We start from the raw sequence: 21,836 nt of genomic DNA, 5'->3' as shown, positions 1-21,836 counted from the left end.
GTATCCTTGAACACACAGAGATCTACCTAGCTCTGCCTACCAAGTGCTGGGATTAAAGGCGTGCACCACCAATGCCCAGCTTTTGCTATGGCTCTAATAGCTCTGACCCCCGGGCAACTTTATTTATTAACATACAATTAAAATCACATTTCAGTACAAATAAAATACCACCATAGTGTTATAAAAGGGTGAGTATTCGTAGACATGATGTTAGAGCTTTTGAGTTTAGCACTTGGGTTACTCAGTTCTTGCTGTTGTTGAAGAGCATACCACCCAGCTTTTTTTTTTTTTAAATCCACATAGAAGTGCGTTCAGCAGATGCTGGCACAAATTGGAGGTGAGAAATATGAACCAAAGTTCATGTCCTGAAGTGTGTAGCACAGAAGGTGGTTGGAAGCACTGCTTTGGGTCCCATCCGACCGCGCTGAAGGCGGTCTCACAGGTGGTGTATTCAGTTACTGGCAGAATCCCCTGTATTCAGTTCTCATTTGTTCAAGTCTTCATCTCCCAGGGTCTCAATGTGGAAAGCTCTGCAGCCAACTCTTGGGGGTTAGTTATTACTTTTAAAATAATAACTAAGTCCCTAGTAATTGTGCCTCCCTTTGTTAGAGATGGCAATGTGGTCTTTTGTTCATTTTTATCAGCTGCTGATTAATTACCTTATAAGGAAGTAGTTGATGCTTTCCCAAAAGTACAGGTCTTAATTTAGGAATTTAGGGGAGTCAATGTGAGTGACTTGGGCCAAGAAAAGCAAAGTCTTTAGCCATCTTTGAGAATACGTTCTTTTTAGTGCCAGTTACTCATTTAACACCAACTTAAAGGATTGAAGATCATGTCTGGTCCTTAAAGTGAGTTCTGCGATTACTGTATAATTTAGCAGAAATGCTCCAAGTAGGAATGAGTCTTTCTAATAAAAAATTCCTGCTGACGAGATTATGTTTTTATTTTTATTTTTATTTATTTATTTATTTATTTATTTATTTATTTATTTATTCATTCATTCATTCATTCATTCATTCATTCATTCATTCGTGTGTGTGTGTGTGTGTGTGTGTGTGTGTGTGTGTGTGTGTGTGTGTGTGTGTGTATGTGTGTGTGTTTTCAAGTTAGAGGCTGTACTGGCTAGTTTTATGTCAACTTGATACTTGCTAGAGTCATTTGGGAAGATGGACTCTGATTTGAAAAACATGCCTCCATAATATTGGTCTGGAGGCAAGTCTGTGAGGCATTTTCTTTATTAATGATTGATATGGGAAGGCCCAGACTACTGGAGGTGGTGCCAACCTTGAGCTGGTGGTCCTGGGTTCTATAAGAAAGTGGGCTGAGCAAGCCATGGAGAGCAAGCCAGTAAACAGCACTCCTCCATGGCCTCTGCATCAGCTCTTGCCCCCAGATTCTTGTCCTGGTTGAGTTCCTGCCCTCACTGCTTTTCAGAATGAACTGTTATATGGAGCTGTGAGTGAAATAAACCCTTTCCTCTCCAAGTTGCTTTTGGTCATGGTGTTTCATCACAGAAATAGTAATGCTAACTACGACAGAGGCATTTAGATAAAATGTAGCAGTCGGGTTTGAAACGTTCCATTAGGTACATATAAAGCAAAATTCTCCTTCCCTAAGCCATTGGGGTTTTGTTGTTAAGACCTGATTGTTGTAAGCAGAACACTATGTGTTAGTCTTTTATCAGTGAATTTAACTTTGACTTAAGGCGTGTCAAATCATTTTTAACTATAGAAAACTTAATCATATATGTATCACCTGTAAGGATTACATCTTTCACAAATCTTATGACATACTTTAATTTTCTGGTTTTGTTCTCATTTGTCTGTTTTCATTTTAGAACTATCTTTTTTTTTTTTTTTTTTTTTTTTTGGTTTTTTTCGAGACAGGGTTTCTCTGTGTAGCTTTGCGCCTTTCCTGGAACTCACTTGGTAGTCCACGCTGGCCTCGAACTCACAGAGATCCGACTGGCTCTGCCTCCCGAGTGCTGGGATTAAAGGCGTGCGCCACCACTGCCCGGCATTTTAGAACTATCTTTTATGACAAAATTAATTTATAATCTAAAATCTCTTCTTATCCAAAAGCAATGTGTTTTTCCTTTACTTTTCTTAATTGAAAATATTCACTCATATCTGACTTTTTGCATCTCTCTTTCATACCTGATGTCTCTCTCTCTCTCTCTCTTTTTTTTTTTTTTTACTTTCAGAAGGGATAGAGACATGCTCCATGCTACTACTCACATGCCGAGGAATCCTCTTAATCTTTGGAGGACTTCAATCTTCAGAAATTGGATTCTTGACTTTGCTGCAAAAAAGAATTTTAGCATAAGCCAGTATGAAGCCAAGTTGGAGTTTATGAAAAGAAATTTTAATTTAGACTTTTAATTTTAATCACAAAGGTTAAAATAAAGATCATCAGCAAGACAGTGAGATGCAGGTGTGGGTTTCTCACAGAGGAGACCTGCCTCCTTGTCTTGACACTAGCCACATATGCCATGCTGGTGGGATTTGAAGGTAGAATAGCCAGAGATGCTTAGGAACCTACATGAAATCCTAGGGTGCTTTCAACAAAAAGGAGCTCAGTGTATGGAGGATCCAGAGGTGAATAAGTGAGTAGGAGATGGGGGAGTGAGAGAAGGTGGTGATGGGATTTGTGAGCCGCCAGAATTAATTCATCTTTAGCAGGGAATATTAACCTCAAGTTTTAGTCAAGAGGTGAAGTTAACATTCCAACACTGTTTAAGATACACAGAAAACCTGGTGATTTAAAGGCACCCAGGCAGCGAAGGTCTGACCAGTTTCCAGACCAGTTCAGGCAACACACGACATTGTGTCTCTCCTATTCCGAAGGAGCTCGCCATGTGGCTTTGGGAGAGCAGCCCTTCTCCCTGCATCTGGACCAACAGACGGACACAACTTCTGCTTCCAGGCCTCCTCCAGCCCAGCAGCCCTTTAGGTACCTGGTCCATGCTTTCGAGCACTAAATTTGATCTTGTTGCTCGGAAGTTAGGTCACTTTTACCTCCATCCTGCCTGCCAGAGCCAATGTGACTCATGGGCATCATCAGGCCTTTCTTTTTAAATTAAAAAAAAAAAGATTGTATTTGTTTTTAACTATGTGTATATATGTGGGTGTGTACAGGAGAGAGTGCCAGTGACTACAGAGACCAGAAGAAAGTGTGGGATCCCCTGGAACTGAAGTTACAGATAACTACCAACATGGGTGCTAGAGACTGAACTCCAGTTCTCTGCAAGAGCAGAAGCCCTCTTAACCTCTGAGCCAGCCCTCCAGCCTTAATGTCAGGGCTTTCTCAAACTCTGCTCCAAAAATACGACCTTTCACTTAGAATTTTCTTCCCACTTTTTTTTTTTTTTTACACATTTATTTATTATTGAGGTGTCTGGATGTGTTGCCTGAATATATGTATGTGTGTTTCTGGTGTCCATCAAAGTCCAAAGAAGCGGGTACCTCGGATCCCCTAGAACTGGAGTTACAGACCATGGTGAGCTGTCATGTGGGTGCTGGGAGTTGAACCCGGGTTTTCTGAGAGTAGCCAGTGCTCTCAACCATTGGGCCATCTCTCCAGCCCTTGCTGCTCATCTTTTGATCCTGTTTACATGCACTGGCCTTGAGAACAAGTCGTCTTAAGCTTCACTCTGACACTGACCTCTCTGTGTCAGGCACTTGGGATGTACTGTAGAGCAGGACAGAGTCACTTCTGCCTTCACCGAACAGGTCCTGTCAGCAAAGCTAGGAATGAACCGTACAAGAAGGCATTGAGATGGATGGTGGGTTAACATTATAAAAGGAATGAAGGACAGTCTACTACCCTGAAGAAGGCAACCGGGTCTTTTTTTTTTTTTTTTTTTTTAAGATTTATTTATTTATTATGTATACAGTGTTCTGCCCGCATATATGCCTGCAGGCCAGAAGAGGGCACCAGATCTCATTACAGATGATTGTGAGCCACCATGTGGTTACTAGGAATTGAACTCAGGACCTCTGGAAGAGCAACCAGTGCTCTTAACCACTGAGCCATCTCTCCATTTCGGGAACCAGGGTCTTGAGGGTCAAGGGACATTTTGGAAGAACAGTTACTTGAGCCAAGATGTAACTGAGTAGATGGATTAAAGAGAGAGAAATGGCCCAAGGTAACAAGGGTCATCCACCACGTAAGGAATGGAAATGGACCAAGACAGAATGGGGATACTGGGCCTTGTGCATAGAAGATGTTCTGTAGTGGGTAGCCGTTCCAGCTTTGACCTAGAAGTGCCACCCCCTTGGAGGCTTCGGTAACTGTCATGCCTATAAGGTGGAGCCGAGAGAGGACCCCTGAAGACCCGAGATCCAGCTGGGTGAGCTCTCTTGGTTCCTGGATCCTGGACACTGGAGGTAGACTGAGCAGAGTTCTCTAGAGAACACAGCTGGATGGCGCTACACCTTCCCCAGACCTGTCCCTTCATTTGTAAGTTACCCCACAAAATAAACCTCCCTTTTAACTACATGGAGTTGCCTTAATATTTAAACCAATAATATTCTGTGTGGTACTCAGCTTTCTTTTCTTTTTTTAAGATTAAAAAAATTGTTTTATTATATATACAGTGTTTTGCCTGCAGGCCAGAAGAGGGCACCAGATCTCACTGCAGATGGTTGTGAGCCACCATGTGGGTGCTGGGAATTGAACCCGTGTCCTCTGGAGGAGCAGCCAGTGCTCTTGACTGCTGAGCATTCTCTCCAGCCCCGATACTCAGCTTTCTACCACTGAGACAAGATACTTAATCGACTTAATAAAGCGAAAATCTCTTTTGACGCATAGTTTAAGGAATCTCATTCTGTGGTCACTTGGTCCTGTTGTTTGGGACCTGGTGGGGTAGAGCGTATCATGTGGGTAGGAAGCAGGCTATAAAAAGGGGGGAATTTATGAAGACATAAGGAGGGAGAGGAGTCCCCTGCTCTAGAGTCTGGGTGAAGCCTCTGCCCAGTAGAAAATCAAGAATATTATCACAGTTAACATTGTCTATAAATGTTGATGACAGACAATACTTTTCAAATACAGAAACATTTTCAAATAAAATCTTAAAATAGGAATAAGTCAGGCTTGCAGCCTGCACATATATAACCTGGGGTAGGGCCTTACTCCTTTCCTGAATATTTTCTGGGACTCTTGCAAACAGGATTATTACCTTTGGTTTACAATGAAGATATCCTAACCTCTCTCATCCTCATCTAGGGTTTACCTTATCAACCACAGTCCTGTCTGAGTAACCAGGAGCCACCCTTTCATCTCACTGAAAGTCATCAGCAACTCTTAGATAATGGCCTCAGAACCCACCCATACCCTGTGACTATTGTAAAGACATGATGTGTGAGTCTCCTTGGAGAAGCCCACCTGTTGTCTCTCTATTAACTTCCCCAAACTTAAACTTATGTTAACATTCCCTTCAGTAAACTCCATTTCTGCGTCAGAATGGCTTACCCTGAGACTCCACTCTGCAAGGAAGTCAAGGACCCTGCTTTATCTGAGCAGAGGCCTCTGAACTACTCAGACTGTGGCATGCAGCAGAGTGAGGCAGCCATACAGCAGTGTGAAGCAGCATGCAGCAGTGTGAAACAGTTATGCAGCAGTGTGAAGCAGTCATGCAGTAGTGGGAAGCAGTCATGCAGCAGTGGGGAGCAGTCATGCAGCAGTGGGAAGCAGTCATGCAGCCTCAGGAAGCAGTCATGCAGCAGTGGGGAGCAGTGTCGCTGGGCTGCACCTTGCACTGCTGACAGATGTGCTTACTCTGTGCTAGCTAGGAAGCAAAGAGAAAGAGAGGAGGAGGATGTGTCCCCGTCTCTTTCCAGGGGACATCACCAGTGACCTAACTCCCCCCAGTAGACCTCACAGACGTGGGGCCATGCCTTTAACAGGTAGGCCTTTCATGAACATTTCATCTACAAATTCCAGAAATTTTGATTAAAAAAAAATAACAATGAGAAAGAAGTGGAAAGCTTTATTTAGTGCAGAAGCATCAAACGAGGCAGGCCTCTGCTCTGCCACCATCCGTGGGGGCTAGAGTCCACCTCTTGTGTCTGGGTTCCCCTTAGAAACAGAGAGAAAAGACCCGGGTTTGAAGGTTAAGGAGGGATTGGACGTTGGGGAAAGTGAGTGGTTCATTCAATGAACGCAGATGTCAGCTTATTTGTAGAAACTGCCTGAAACCAGAGTCAAGGTGATTGTAGGAAAGTAGCCAGTGCCCCAGGAAACTGCATCTGTTAGGAAAGCATGTGTCCTTGGTAACTCAGCCAATGAGGGTAATCTATGTCACTGACAGTGATGAGGTCTTTGTGTTTGGACTGAACTGTAGTAACTATCTAGGAACTGGAGATAACCAGAGTAGACTGGTTCTCAGGAAACCTTGTATAAAAACAAGATCAAAAGGCTTAGTTATGGAAGTGGCCCCCATTTCTCCTACACACTGAGAATGAAGTGGCCGTAATGGCTACAGCTACCTGGAGAATGGCACCATCAACGAAGGCATTGCTTCCATCCACGTCTGTACCAATGTCTTGATTAAGCACGTCACTGAATTAGCTTGTCCCTCACATTGTTGGACGGCTGTAGCCCCTGATGGGAAGTACTTGCTTGGGGCTATAACTACTGTGGCCACGTGGGATCAGGATCTACAGCATATCAGCTAACTCCTTGAAAAGTTCCAAACCGGCTACATACTAAGAGGATGGTTGGCATTGCCTATGGTCATACATCATTCATGGCTGTTCTGGACTGGTAAGGTATATGGCTACAGTGGAAATGAGCAAATAGGCTTGAGAAACTACGGCAACTGGCTGACCCCAGTGAGAGTAGCAACTCTACCCCGAATGCATGTGGACCATATTATTTATAGCTATGACATACCCTAGCACTAACTCTAATTATAGCTTGCTCTCTGCCTGGGGAGCTAATACATACAGGCGGCTGGGAACTGGTAATAAAAATAACCTGCTGAGCCCAGCACGTATCTTGGTGGGAAAGAAAGGATTGTCAGCCTGCCACTCCACCCACACACCTGCTGCCAAAACCCAGGGCGTGCATGTGTACATGTGCGGCCAACGCCAGAGTCGGTCAGCGATTCTCCCCACTTGACCCGCTTCCCCTGCTACTGATGATGCTTTTCCTGTTCTGCTCACTCTGCTGCCACAAGGTCTGAAGAGCATGAAGACTTTTAACAGTTACAGAGCCACCAAAGAAAGAACTTGATAGTCCAGAAACTGCTGATCTGAAGTTTTGAGTAGACGGGAAATACATTCATAGCTATACACTGCTTTGAACCCAGGTGTGAGCACTTTCCTATTGGAATGAAGACGTGAAGGAAATGGTAGAAATAGGCCAGTGTCCTTACCCCATGCACCGCGCCTCTTTTCAGGACCTCTACACAGACACAGGAGGTCTGCCACAGAGGGTGCCATAGGTCTTCTGGACTTGGTGGTATCTTACTGTGGAAAGAGACTGAAAAGGCTTACTCAGCACATCATCAAGCGAGGAGTTCGTTGGTAAAGCAAATGAATGTGGAGCCTTTAAGAGCTGGAGCCGGGGCTGTTAAGCCGTGTGTGCAGGTGCTTTAGAGGCACTGTGGGCGATGTAATTCTTTAGGTAAACCCACCAGGTTGCTTCTTCTCCGCATCGGAGATACAGTGCCCTGAAAGGCTGTATGAAGGATACACGCTTTTGCTGAGCCGTTTTTTTTTTTTTTTTTTTTTTTGAGACAGGGTTTCTCTGTGTAGCTTTGCACCTTTCCTGGGACTCACTTGGTAGCTCAGGCTGGCCTCGAACTCACAGAGATCCGCCTGGCTCTGCCTCTCGAGTGCTGGGATTAAAGGTGTGCGCCACCACCGCCCGGCCTTTTTTTTTTTTATGACTTTTTTTTTTTTTCTTTTTGGTTTTTTAAGACAGGGTTTCTCTCTGTAGGCCAAGCTGGCCTCGAACTCAGAGATTCACTTTTCTCTGCCTCCTGAGTGCTGGGATTATAGGTGTGTGCCACCATGACTCAGCCCCACAACTCTTATTTATAGGTGTTTCCCCCACACAGGAACACTGGAACACTGTGAAAGGATGGAAGTTTAGCTGTTTTGCTTTTTTCCCCATTCTGATGAAAGGAACTTCTGAACTTGGAAAAGTACATTGGTGACACCTCCCTGGACTGTGTACCACAACCCTTTGACCACAGAAGTGACCGCCCGTGTGGTATCTGGGAGGAAAACAGACCCCCACCCAAAGAATTCCCTCAGTCCTGTGAATGGGCGTCAGCATCCTGTGAGGTTTTCACTGCTGTGCTTTTGGGTTGACGTGTTAAAGCTTCAGGTGTTTCAAAAGAATACTGTGTTTAGTTTGATTTTTAAACTACTGAAATAAGTGAAGAAAATTTTAGGCTTTCCAGGGTTTGCTTAAGAATTAAGAAAAAAAGGGAGCAGCAAACCGACAATGTGATGTTGATGGTGTTTGCAGTGATGGTGTTAATCGCAGTAACTGCTGCTGATGTGGTGAGGAGGAAGAAGATGTTGATGATGGAGCAGAAGATAGGGATGATGATGATTATGACACAGGGTAATAATGATGAAGATGTGTTCACTGAGATGGTGATGGGAGTATAGATATTATTAATATATTATGCTGGTTTACTAATATATTATTATTACTATTATTATTATTATTATTATTGTTATTGGTTCCAAACCCTTCTAGAGGAAGAAGCAAGAAGACAATGCAATGAAGACAAAATCAACACAAGATTTGAGGTGAGACCCATCCACACTAGGCCACTGATTTCCTGGGTGGCCTGGAGAAACTTAGTTAGGTATAAATGTACCTTAATTTCCTCATCTTCATTAGGGTTCCTCAGGATGAGATGACATGAATAAAGCACATGACTGTGGTAGTTTGAATGTAAGTGACCCCCATAAGCTCATAGGGAGTGGCACTATAGGGAGGTGTGGCCTTGCTGGAGTAGATGTGGCCTTGTTGGAGGAAGTGTGTCACTGTAGTGGTGGGCTTTGAGGTCTCTTTGCTCAATCTTTGCTCAGTGTGACCCTCAGATCATTTCCTGTTACCTGCAAGGTGTAGGACTCTCAGCTCTTCCCCAGCACCACATCTGCCTGACTGCCCCCATGTCACATCATGATAATGGACTGAACCTCTGAATTGTAATCGAGCCACCCTAATTAATGTTTTCCTTTAAACATTTGCCATGGTCATGGTGTCTCTTCACAGCAATCAAATGATAATAAATAAAATAACTAAGTCAATGGCACACAGGAGCTGATGCATTGTCTCCTAACTTCACCCTGGCTGTGTGTGCATGCATCCAGGTGTGCAGATTTCCTTCCTTGGTTCATTCCTGTCCCCTGATTAGGTGACAAGCCTAAGTGACATTGCATTTATGGCAAGAGACCAAGAGCCCTTCTCTAGATCATCCTTGCTGACCTGACAGCCCTGGCTGAAAGCTGTCCAAAGGAGCAGCTGGGTGAGTGGATACTGCTGGAATGGACTCAGCCATCTAGCCATCACCAGCTTCCCCGTCTCTGACCCCAGAGCCTGGTCCTGATGCTGCAGTGAACAGCTCCTTTTCTTCTTCCATTCCCGGAGCCTCAGCAAGAAAAGACTCTGTAAATGTCCAGTGAGTAGTATCCTCCTCAACCACTGAGGCAGCCCAGGCAGACCCACAAGCAGGCAAAGTAGGCACACACAAGTCTACACAGGCTGTCTGACAAATGTAAAAGGCATCTGTCTTTGACCTTCAAGGCCATATTTATATAAAATTTAAACGAGAGTGAAATAGTAGCAGAGATGTTTCCAGCCCATAGAAAATCCACACAAGTCAGTTCAGACTCCGGGGAGAGCATGCTTCCAGGTGGAACCCTGCATGGCAGTGATACTGGGTAGGCAAGGGCTTACGTCAGTGGTAAGCATGGCACACTGCACGTGGATCCTGGTAGCTGTGTCTGCGTATGTTGAGAACGCTCTCTCTCAAGGTTAAACATCCTCGAAGCTGCCGTTAGGTTGTTCCCACCGTATTGATCTTCTGGTCTTGATTCCTGTCACGTGTTTCTGTGTCACCTTGGCAACAGTGCATCCCCCTCAGCTGGAACAGTTGTTCTGTTTGCAGCCTGGAGAGAAAAGAACAAGCTCTACATTCTCCATTGTACTGTGAGACCACGTTCTAACACAGGTCTGAGCGTTTTCCTCACACACCAGCAGGGCGTCCTCTAAAGTAATTCTGTTCTCATACCCTAACTGGTGACAGAATCAGATCCACAGGTTGGGGGTCTAGGTCCTCAAGACCGCCCGTGTTGGTTTGCCTATGCTTGTGACTAGCTGGCAACAGATCAGTGTTTCCCATTGGCACCAATCTCCTGGCTGAAGGTTCTTTGCTCCACCTGGTTAGAAGTGAAGAAGGTAAGATCTTTAATGCTGGTCTCAGTGGTTTGCTGTTTTCTCAGAAATTGGCAGTTGTGAGTGGCCACAGTAGGTGGACAGGTATCATCATCATCATCATCATCATCAGCAGCAGCAGCAAGTGGTGCCCCCTAGTGTTACATTATAGTATCTATGCAGTCCTCAATACTGAGACCCTCTGCCTTTAGAAAGAGGCTAGTGTCACAGAGACCCTTGGTCCTGAGAACTTGGCAGCTCTTGGAACTCTTATGACAACCAAGACCTGCAGGGTCTCTTGTGTGGCTCCTTGAATCTTTCACCAGCTCTGTTTTTTTCGGGCTGTCCCTTTTCTCCTTTTGCCTTGGCCACCCTGGAATTTCTCTTAGTGACAGCTGCCATTCAGGAAATGGAATATAAACTGTGGCACTCATCACTGATGCTCAGGAGGTGGGGCATCCAGCGGGTCATTCAAGAACTGGGTACCTGGCATGGGCCAGGTACAGGGGCAGGTCAGATTGCTGAGTAGTATCAATGAATGACCTAAGGCTGCAGTCACTGTTTGTACCAGGTTAGAGTCAGCCTGCAGGCACGGCCTGTGGACAGGTCAAAGGCTTTGTTCAGCAGTCAAGTGACAGTTACCAATACCCTGCCCTGAAAAGCTGGGGCTAAGCTGGTGGTATCTAACTGCCCTCTGCCTTCCTGCAGGGGCATGGCTGTAAGTGTGCAGCGGACAAAATCCTAGGCTGACTGACAGGTACCCAGGCTGTGGCAAATAACCTCAAAGGCAGAACAACCTAGATGTTCCCTTGTCTGCTACTTTGTTAGAGCAGGGCAGAGGATTGGCTTACTGACTGGGGGCCCAGGCCCTCTCCATGGAAAGGAGAGCTTTCTTTTTACTGTCATCATAAAGAGGGAGAAAATTTGCCTTCTTAGTTTGCTTCTTAGGTTGCCTGGGACCTGGAGCCTAGGAGAACTCCCTAGTCTTTCTTGATAATCTCTAGGACCGTACCTGCCACCAGAGCCCCAGAGGGAAACTGGTGGATGGTGAGCCCGAACAAGCTCAGGGAGAGAGATAAGACATTAACAGGAGTCAGGGCAGAGCAATGGCTCAGTGGTTAAAAGGTCTTGGCCTCCTGCTCTTGCAGAGGACTGGAGTGCCACTCCTGACAGATGGTTCACAATCACTTCCAGGAGGTCAGACACCCTCTTCTGGCCTTTGCTGGAACTTTCACACACATGGTGCACAAAAACTCATGTAGGCACACACTCATATACATAAATTAATTAAAATAAAAAGAAAGCTTCCAGCATTCTCTCTGAAGGGCTGAATCCAGAAGGGGTCAGAGAACACAAAGCAATAGTTATCTGTCTCCGCAGACTTGACCCACATGAGTGTACTCTCCAGGCTAGTGCCAAAACTGAAAATAAAACTAAAGCCCAACAACCATGCAGTATTTAAGAAGCTTTCAAAGTGAAATAGAATGAAACAAATACTTCAGAGGAAGTAGAAAGCAGACTCGGTAGGAGCATTAGGAGCCTGAGATTTCTGCTATAAAAAGAACAGAAGATATAGAATCCATGATGGGAGGTAAGGGTGTGGCTTGATGGTGGAGTTGCCTAGGTTTGTGGAACTCTGGGTTCAATCCCTGTAAGTGAAAAGAAAATAAAACATACTAGAACTCATGGGTTAAGGAAGAGATCTTATAAGAAGAATCAACCGAGGCAGGATCACCCTAACATCTGTGAGGAGCTTTCAGAAAAAAACCGAACAAACAAAACACCAAAAAACACCACAAGAGAAACTTGGCATTCAAATAGAAATGAAGATAAGTTTAGGGAAAACAAATAAACAAATAAACAAAACAAAATCCACCAAGTAAAGCATTCTTTTTGTTTGTTTTGTTATTCGAGGGAGGGTTTCTCTGTGTGCCTTTGGAGCCTGTCCTGGAACTCACACTGTAGACCAGGCTAGCTTTGAACTCACAGAAATCCACCTGCCTCTGCTTCCTGAGTGCTGGGATTAAAAATGTTCACCACCACTGCCTGGCCCAGCCTGTTTTCTCATGGAACACAAGACCACCAGCCCAGGCATGGCACCATCCACAATGGGATGGATCCTCTCCCATCAATCACTAATTAAGAAAAGGCCTTACATCTGGATCTTACAGGTATTTTCTCAGGTTCCCTTCTCTTGGATGACTCTAGCTTGTGTCAGCTTGACATAAAACTGGCCAGCACAGGAGGTGCATTCTGTAACTCCAGAAGGGTGTGTGTGTGCATGTGTGTGTGCGTGTGTAGACAAGCAGATCCCTGGAGCTCATTGGCTAGCTAAGCCAAACTGATGAGACCCAGGTTAAATGAGGGCTCCTGTCTCAAAAAAAAAAGTGCACAGACATTCACTCATGCACATAAACACATGTAATGCACACATATGTGTATACACACACACACACACACACACACACACACACACCATCATGTCTTGGCAGAGCCCCTTGGAAATTTTATTTTAATTTTTTGTTTTTCTTGAGAATTTCATACATGAGTACAATATATATTTTTTATTTTATGTGTACATTTGTGTGTGTGAGGGTGTTGAATCCCCTGGAACTGGAGTTACAGACATTTGTGAGCTGCCATGTGGGTGCTGGGAATCGAACCTGGGTCCTTTGGAAGAGCAGCCATCTCTCCAGCCCTGCAATATGTTTTTATCACACCCAATACTCTCTCCCCCTCCAACTCATTTTCCCCCATAAACCCATCTCAAATTCATTTCCTCTTCTATAATTATCACACACACACACACACACACACACACACACACACACACACACACCCTACTATGTCCACTTATGTTGCTTATATGTATATGGGCATAGGGATGACCACTGTGCATGGGCAACCTACCAGGGGGCTCATCCTTGAAGAAAACAGATTGTTCCTCGTTCAGTAACTATTGAATACCTGTATTTCTCCGACTTGGAGTGGGGCCTTGTGAGCTCTTCACCCTTCCATGTTGGGATAAAGACTGGTATGATTTTATGCAGGTCTTGTATAGTCAGCCATATTTTTGAGAGTTGATGGGTGTAACATCCTTGTCATGTCCAGAAGACCCTAACTCACAGCAGTTGTCCTGGCCCTCTGGTTCTTTAGAATCTTTCATGGCATTTCCTGAGCCTTGAGTGTAGGGGTCGTATTGTAGATGTCCCATTTGGGGATGGGCACTCCACAGTCACTTAGTCTCTGTACTTTAGCCAACTCTGGTTCTCTGTAAAGTCATCTGTCTGTTGTAAAAAGAAGCTTCCTTGATGAGGGGTGAGATCTGCACTTATCTTGGGTACAAGAGCAAGAATTTAGAAGTAGTTGGCTAAGATTTTCTCCTACTCTGTGGTCTTCCTCTTCCTCTTTGAGTGTTTGCTTTGTTTTTAGTTTGATGAGATCTCGCTTGTCAATTGTCGGCATTAATTCCTGAGTGAGTGGAGTCCTTTTCAGAAAGCCCTTTCCTGTCTCTATATCCTGTACAGTACTCTCAATATTTTTTCCTAGAAATTTCAGAATTGTAGGGTTCACATTGATATCTTTGATACATCTGGAGTTGACTTCTGTGCAGAATGAGAGATTTCATTCTTCGGCTTGTGGACGTCTAGTTTTCCAACCACTTTTTGAAGATGCTGTTTTTCTTCCAGCGTGTATTTTCTTTGTGATGTAATAGGTGGCTGTGATTGTGTACACATAAGACTGGATTATTTATTCTGTTTCATTGATCTACATGTCTGTTTTCATGCCAGCACCATACTGTTTTCATTCCTCTGGCTTTGTATTATAACTTGAGATCCGGTATGGTAATCCCTCCAACATTGTTCCTTTTGTTCAGAACTGTTTTGAATATCTTTTGTGTTGTCATATGAATTTTAAGGTTTTCCACCCTGTTTCTGTGAAGAATGTCACAAAGAGTCTGATTGAGAGAGCATCAGATCTGTAAATTGCTTTTGGTAGCATGTCCATTATTAATTCTACCAATCCATGAACATGGGCAGTCTTTCTGTCATCTTTAGCCTCTTTCTTTAGAAAAGGTCTCATTGTTCAGTTCTTTCTCCTCTTTGTTTGAAGGGCTTTGTTTAAATAAGGCCAAAATTTCATTAATGTCAAACAGAATCAATGTCTGTCAGGGAAAATGGGCAGAAGGAAGAAAATGAACTCAACAGAAAGCAAAGGGGAGTCAGGAGTAAGAAATGTGGCAAATAGGAAACATATTATAATGGGTAGAGATACACTTAGGCACGTCAGTCCAGTGTTAAATCTATGTATAATAATTTTCAGATTAGATACTGACATGTAGTATATATATTTGTGTATACACAACTATATACATAGAATTTTGTAATAATCATAGTGATTCATGAAAATTTAGAAAAAAATCAAAAGTCATCCAATCCCCCCACTATTGTGTAGTAGTTTCTTTCCCAACAATACCTTCAACCTTAGAGGGAAACTCATTAAGACACAGGATGTTCTGAAGGGAGGTGAAAGGTTCTATCCTACAGGGGAGCTCCTGAACTGAAGGCAGTAAACAATTCAAAAGGCTTCAGGAAGTCCCAGAAAGTTATCAGATATCCGAGGCTCCTCCCTCCCCCAGCACATATAAGTGGTAAGAACTGCTTTGAGACACTCTAAGATCAGCTGAGCTGCCTGAAAGGAACTCAGATCAGACAAGCCACCTGCAACAGGCAATCAGACAAGCAAAGACCAGACAAGCTGTCTAGAATAGACAGAGACCAGCTGATCTGCCTGGAAAGGACACTTGCCATCCCATTGAGCTGTCTGAAAGTTTTGCAGTGTGTGCCATGTTTCCAGGTTTCGTGAGTTGCTTTACGCTGGGGTGGGATTTGGGTGATGCATCTGTCTTTGAGTCATTTCTACTCCTGTTAAGTAAGCCCTCTCCTATACTTCTGTAACTAACCCTAATACAACCCAATTTTCTTGGTAAGTACACTACCTCTGAGTCTTATTCTCAGTATTACAATGGTATGATTATTAATCAGGGTGCTAAAAATAAGAAAGTTTTAAAATAAAAATATTTGCATACTTGCCAAAGTAGACTGGGGCAAAGATACAGTAATCAACCCAATATAGTATCTGCAAAATGACAGATACACAGACCAATAAAATAGAATAAGCAGCCCAGAAATAAACCCTTCTATATATAGTCAAATGATTTTTCACCAGGAGGGCATGTCCACTCAATAGGGAAAGGACAACATGTTCTGTTGAAACATGGTAGTAGAAAAATTAGATTTCCTCATGCAAGCATGAAGCAGTCTGTTTGTCTTACACAATACAGAAACAACTCAGAATGCACAAATGCCCTAAAACTAAGGAACAGCACTTAAAACTCTTAAAAGAAAATGGGAGGAAATGTTCATGGGGTTGGATTGCAATGGTTTCTCTGATGTGACACCAGAAGGAAGGAAATAAATAATAAAAGAGATAACTTGAGATTCACTAAAATCAACTTCTGTTCCTCGAAAGACACAATCCACTCGATTGTAACGTTTGAATATTAAAGTCTAAAATATATAAAGAACCCATGTTAGTCCTGGGGTTGTTAACTGTAATTCCAGCATAAAGGCTGAAGTGAGGGAAATCTACAGAGCAAGACGTTTAGCAAAACTAGCCAATTAAATTACACAAGTGTGTGTGTGTGTGTGTGTGTGTGTGTGTGTGTGTGTGTGTGTGTGAAATGAAGTTATCTCACTTGGGCTGACAATGCTCCCCACAAGAACCATAGACTATCAAACAAAACCCAGAACCAGACATGGGAGACCCGTAAAACAATATCGGCTATTGCTGCTGCCTTTGGTTCCCTCCCAGAGGTTGACAGTCAGTCCCTGTTGTGGAAGACACCACGTACTTCAACACAGGACTCAGAAGGTTTGACATCTCACCTGAAAGCCTCCTGTGCAAACTACCAAGGGAGGGGAGCAATCAATAATACTACCTCACCCGACAACAACAGTTATGACCAGCATGGCAAGATATCCCTCAAGGTGCAGTAGTGGCTCTCATATCTTGGGGGAAACCAACAGCTGACAAATTGTACTTAAGGCCCTCTCAACAGGAGGGGAATCAGGCCTGGTACTGGAAACATAACCGACTACTCAAGACCAGTGGAGTCATGGATCTTAAAGGAGAACCTACCACCATCATTTTACTAGATCCACAACATTCCTAATTGAATTTTAAAATGTACCCTCATACCTATGGATAAGTGTGGCTCTCACTTCATATCAAAGAAGCTTCTCTTTGCAGAAAACAGAGACCATTACAGAAAAGCACAGCTGGCCAAAATGCATAGATTGACTGATAGTGAGGTGCTAACCCCAAGGAATACACCTACAATACAAATCTTTGAACCCATGGCTCAGGGAAAATCAAAGAGCAGGGAGCAGATAGATTTTAACAGTCAGGGGGCCAGGAAATCTGCTATAAGATGGTCTACTAGAAATGATAGGAAAGCTATGCCCATGATCACTCAACAGTGTGGCTGCTTAAGCAAGACCCAAACAAAGAAAACACCAATTGATATGCTAACACAAGGGAAAAAAAATCTCACAGGGCCCTAAATGATGAACTACAGAAAACTAGTGACTGCTGAGAGAGGGAGACTTCATCTTTCCCAGGGATGAGCTTCCTAATCAGTTATCCAATACCAAATGGCCAGCTCTGAAATCATAGATACACAAGCAACAATAAATAGTCTGGCCAGGTGGTAGTAGCACATGCCTTTAATCCCAGCACTCAGGAGGCAGAGGCAGGGGGATCTCTGTGAATTTGAGGCCAGTCTGGTCTACAGAGTGAGTTCCAGGACAGGGTCCAAAAGCTACACAGAGAAACTTTGTCTCAAAAAAACCAAATACATATGTATGTATCTATGATGTATGTATGTACGTATGTATGTATGTATATATACATATATATAGTTTGAGCAGGTTGTACTTATATATTTATACATGTAAGAATAATAAAGAAAAAGAGATCATCAATTTGAGTGGGAGGGGGCATATGGGAGGGGTTGGGGGAGAAGAGGGAAGGGAGAAGTGATGTAATTATACTTTAATTAAAATTTAAGAAGAAATTTAAAAATAAATTCTTGAGTGGTGCATACATACAGCAAATACAAAGCACTGTCAAAGCCTAAAAAGTGTGGCACATATGTTCATAAGAGACAGAGAAGGGGGAAAGACAGTCACTGGCCCACCCAGGGCCCTGTGGTCGGGGCAGGCGCATGCCAGTATGATGAGCAGGTATATGGTGAAGAAATGGAGAGAAGGTGAGGTGGAGTGGTTCGTGTACTGTGGAGAAAGACGGAACTGAAGACACAACAGTGGTGAGGAACAGGCTGATATGGGTGGCCTATGCTGCCACCTGAGGCCATGCTAATGTCCAGCCTGAGCTGCAGCCCAGAGCCATGTCTGGGTCCGTGGGACTACCGAAGCTGGGGTCTGGGATGATGTCCATGGCCTGTGTTATCATCGGGGGCCAGGGAGAGCTAGCCCTAGTGGCCTGGGCACAGGAGAACTGGTCCAGGCCCTCACCAGCCACCTCAGCGGGAGAGCTTTCCCCTCTCCCAGGAGAACTGGCTCCAATGGTGTGGGTACAGGAGAGCTGGCCCTAGCCTTTGACAGCCCTGGGAGAACTGCTACCCCCTGGCTAACCACCCCAATGGGAGAGCTGGTCCCAGCCCTCACCATGTGCTCAGGAGAGCTGGCCCCGATGGCCTGGGCACAGAAGAGCTGTCCCGACCCTTGCCTGAAGGAGTCGATCCCAGTGGAAGCCTAGAATAACGGAGTCAGCTACCACTCAGGCCCACATCCAGGACTTTGAATTGGCCCACCCCAACATCTACCTCATCTATGACCTGCTGGAGCACATGGAGAGACTGGTCCTGTGGAACCATAGCTGCAGGATCTCCATGACTTGGGGCAACAGCAGGTTTTCCAGGAGAAGTTTTGGTGAGGGTCCAGTATTGATGGCGTACTGGAAACCAGAGTCCTTGAACCAGACCAAGAACTCTGCAATGAGCATCTGCAAGTGAATGGGCAAAAGGGTATACTGTGTGCCACAATGTAGCTCCCAAAGCCAGTAGGACAAAAGAATTTATGATGGAGAAGCGGGAAAGATGAAGGAGCAAAATATTTTACTTTTTATTACTTATTTTTATTTTCTCTTTTAGGGAGAGGCTGCAGGGTGGAGGGCAGACATGGAGGGACTGGGAAATGAGTGGGATTGGGGTGCATGATGGGAAATTCCTAAAGAATCAATAAAAAAAATATGTTAAAAAAAGAGACAGAGAAGGATCCTCACCACATGATGTGTAGATCATGTGCCTGTGAGTTTGAAGTTTGTGAAAATTGTGGAAAGAAGACATTGTTATTCTGTTTAATAATGAACCTGAGAAAACAGAAAACATTGAAAACAAAGTTCCCACCATTAGTTGAAATTCCAATTGTTAGCTTTTCCCCATGTTTCTTTATATCTGCATGTATAGATTAAAAAAAAAACAATCAGCAAAAGTTATTCCATTGTTTCAATCTACTATTGCTAATTTATTTATATTTTTCCCCCTTTGACTGTGTGGATTTTGATAGCCGATGCCTCTAGGAATATTGTTAGTATAAGAATACTATTTTTAAATAAATAATGAAATATTTCAGTGTGTAATGTCAATTTATTTATAATATTTTAATGCAAATTTAGTAAAGACATTTCAATGATATCAAAGCATGTTACCTAGGAATAAATAAACACATACTTATGTTAAACCCAAAGATGGGAGGAGAAAGTCCACTGACCTGAATCATCATGGCCAAATCAATTAAAACATGCCTTTTAAAATTCATATACAAGGGCTGCCTCCCCTAAGGTGGGGTTCAAGAGGTCAGTATTGGATATGAGGAGCACAAAGCTTTTATAGCTCAGAGGTAGGGGTTTTTGAATGGGGGATTTGCTGGGCAAAATAGGTATGATTACAGGAGCAGAATATAAGCATAACAAGTTAGTCCTTCCTGAAATAAAGACATGGTTGCAAGGTGGGCATAACAAGGTAGTCATAACAACAGGTAGTCATAAGAAGGTAGTCATAGGTGGTCATAAAACCTTTTTAAACAAAGGTAGGGTTGCAAGATCATTATAAACAGTATTTTGAAACCAAGACATGGCTGCTGTTTCCTGGAACAGGCAGTACAGAACTACTTGTAGTTAAGATTACAGGCGGGGTATGGCCTAATCTTTGAGAAAACAGAGGTTTAATCATAAGCAGGAATGAACCTAGTTTGTCTTTATTATAAGATGGCTTTCAAGCCTAAGATGGAGGTGGGCTGGTTCTTCACTTAACTGTCAATAAAAATTCAAAATCTTATCAAATGGAACTCTATATTGCTGAGGAAGGCTGGCGGAGTTGGGACTGTCTGTCAGAAGCAAGGTTCAGGAGTCCCAGTCTGTACTGGGTTGTTGGGTGTGGGGGAGGAACCATGCCACAGAGACATAAAGAAACATGGGAAAACAGACTTCCCCTCCCCCAAGATCCGTTAGATGTGGGGCCCCTCACGGCTGCAGACCTGGGCTATAACTCCACCCATGCAGCTGACCCCACCAGTGCTATAGACTTCTGGTCTCAGAGTGTGGGAGATCTGAAAGAAGAATGGCCAGAAAACTGGCCCTCAGGACAGTCAAGTCACCAGGGAACCAGTGTCAGAAAAGAAAAGAGAGAACACAGATACAGTCACCGTTCAAATAGAGCAGAAGGTGTGGGAGACAACTCAGCCACTTAAGTGCCTGACACACATCCATGAGGATCTGAGCTTTAATCTCCGGCACCCACATAAAATCCAGGTGCCACAGTGCAGGTCTGTAACCCCATGGCTGGGGGTGTGGTGGTGGTGGTGGTGGGCAATGGGACGAACCTTGGTGCTCATTGACCATCCAGTCCAACTAAATGCATGAGCTCGTGTCCAGGGGTTCAGTGAGAGACCTTGTCCTGAAATAACAACAATGTAGAGTCCTTGAGGAAGACACTCAGTCTTTGGCCTCCATGGGCATATGCAGTTCATGTCCATGTGCATCCACCCATCCACACGAAGACACACATACACCACACACGTAAGGGTGGTGTGTGTAGCTAAGTTAGTCACTGGGTAGAAAGAAGATTCAATTGTGCAGCTCATCTAGAAGTGCAGGGTCGTTCTGGCTGTCAAATCTTGTCAGGGAGTCCCTCTGGACTCTGTTGACTAATTATAGAGCAGTTTCAACTGGCTGTGACCTACCAAAGTACCGCAGACTCAAGGGTTGGCATACCTGGCTTGCTGGGGCTTTTCATATGTAGGACAGAGAGGGAGCCTGCTGGCTCAAGGAAAGGCGTGGCCCTTGTCAGTCACCAGGCCCTTTTTTCCCTGGTCCTCACCCCAAACCTAACTGTCTCCTCTGCGACTGCTCTTTTCTGCACGTGCTTATTCACCCTTGGGCTAGCCCCCTGTTGAGATCAGCCTTTCACAAACACTAGCACTGAGCTGCCCACTCTTGGCTCCACTGGGGCGGGAGACAAGACCACCTAAATCGTAGTGCAGTTTACTCCACCCTTTATCTCTGCTCGCCAGCCTAGCCCTGGACACTGAACCCAGCCTATGGACCCTTGTTCTCAGCTCTGCGGAAGGGGCACCCCACATCGCTTATGCTTCGTCTTCAAGGCGGCGCCAGGGGACAGCACCAGCAGACCACACAGTAAGTGCGTGGAAGGGAAACGCCTCTTTTTTCCCCCCTCCTTGGTCATAATGTAATCAGCTCCAAGAAGGATACATAAGGAAGATTCTTTGCCTTCCCGCACTGGCCTGCCCCTTCTTTCCAAGCCTCAGAATCCTGAATCTTGACTAGGACTGCTAGAGAGGCTGCGTGTGACATCGCCTTTTGGAGAGAGCAGGAGTCAGCCGGCCCTGGACCTCCAGGATACAGGGGGGCGGGGCACCCACACCTGTAGTCTCCTGGGCTATGGGACCCCCGGACTAGGGACCACAGGGTTTTAAGGATGCAAAACCCACACACAGCATTATGGGAGCGGCTGAGTGGGTAGAGGGAGAAAGCTAAAGAGAGAGAACCAAGAACAAAGCCAGCAAGCCGAGCGATTCTGGGTGGCGGCGGCTGAGTCCCCTCGCACTCCTCCGCAGGTCGCCAGCGTCCTCCCGTCCCCGCCCTCCCTCCCTCCCGAGCGAGCGCGGAGCAGCCGGGGCTGGTTCTGCGCGCGGGTGCCCGGAGGCCCGCCCCCGACGGCGGCGCGGAGCCTGGAGCTGGCCGTGGTGCTGACGCGAGGCTCCGGCGCGCACTCGCTGCCTGACTCGGGCGCGGCCGCGCCCTGCGACACTCCCCAGCCCCAGCGGTAA

At 44.8% G+C, this 21,836-nt stretch overlaps 1 pseudogene; it reads left to right on the top strand.

Annotated features, from left to right (window-relative positions):
• The first annotated feature begins 5,463 nt into the window (after nt 1-5,463).
• On the top strand, nt 5,464-21,836 carry LOC131926119 (RCC1 and BTB domain-containing protein 1-like; annotated as a pseudogene).

This window comes from Peromyscus eremicus, chromosome 16_21 (assembly GCF_949786415.1).
Source record: "Peromyscus eremicus chromosome 16_21, PerEre_H2_v1, whole genome shotgun sequence".
Taxonomy (NCBI): domain Eukaryota; kingdom Metazoa; phylum Chordata; class Mammalia; order Rodentia; family Cricetidae; genus Peromyscus; species Peromyscus eremicus.
The sequence above is the reverse complement of the archived record's forward strand: the minus strand, read 5'-3'. Positions and strand labels throughout refer to the sequence as shown.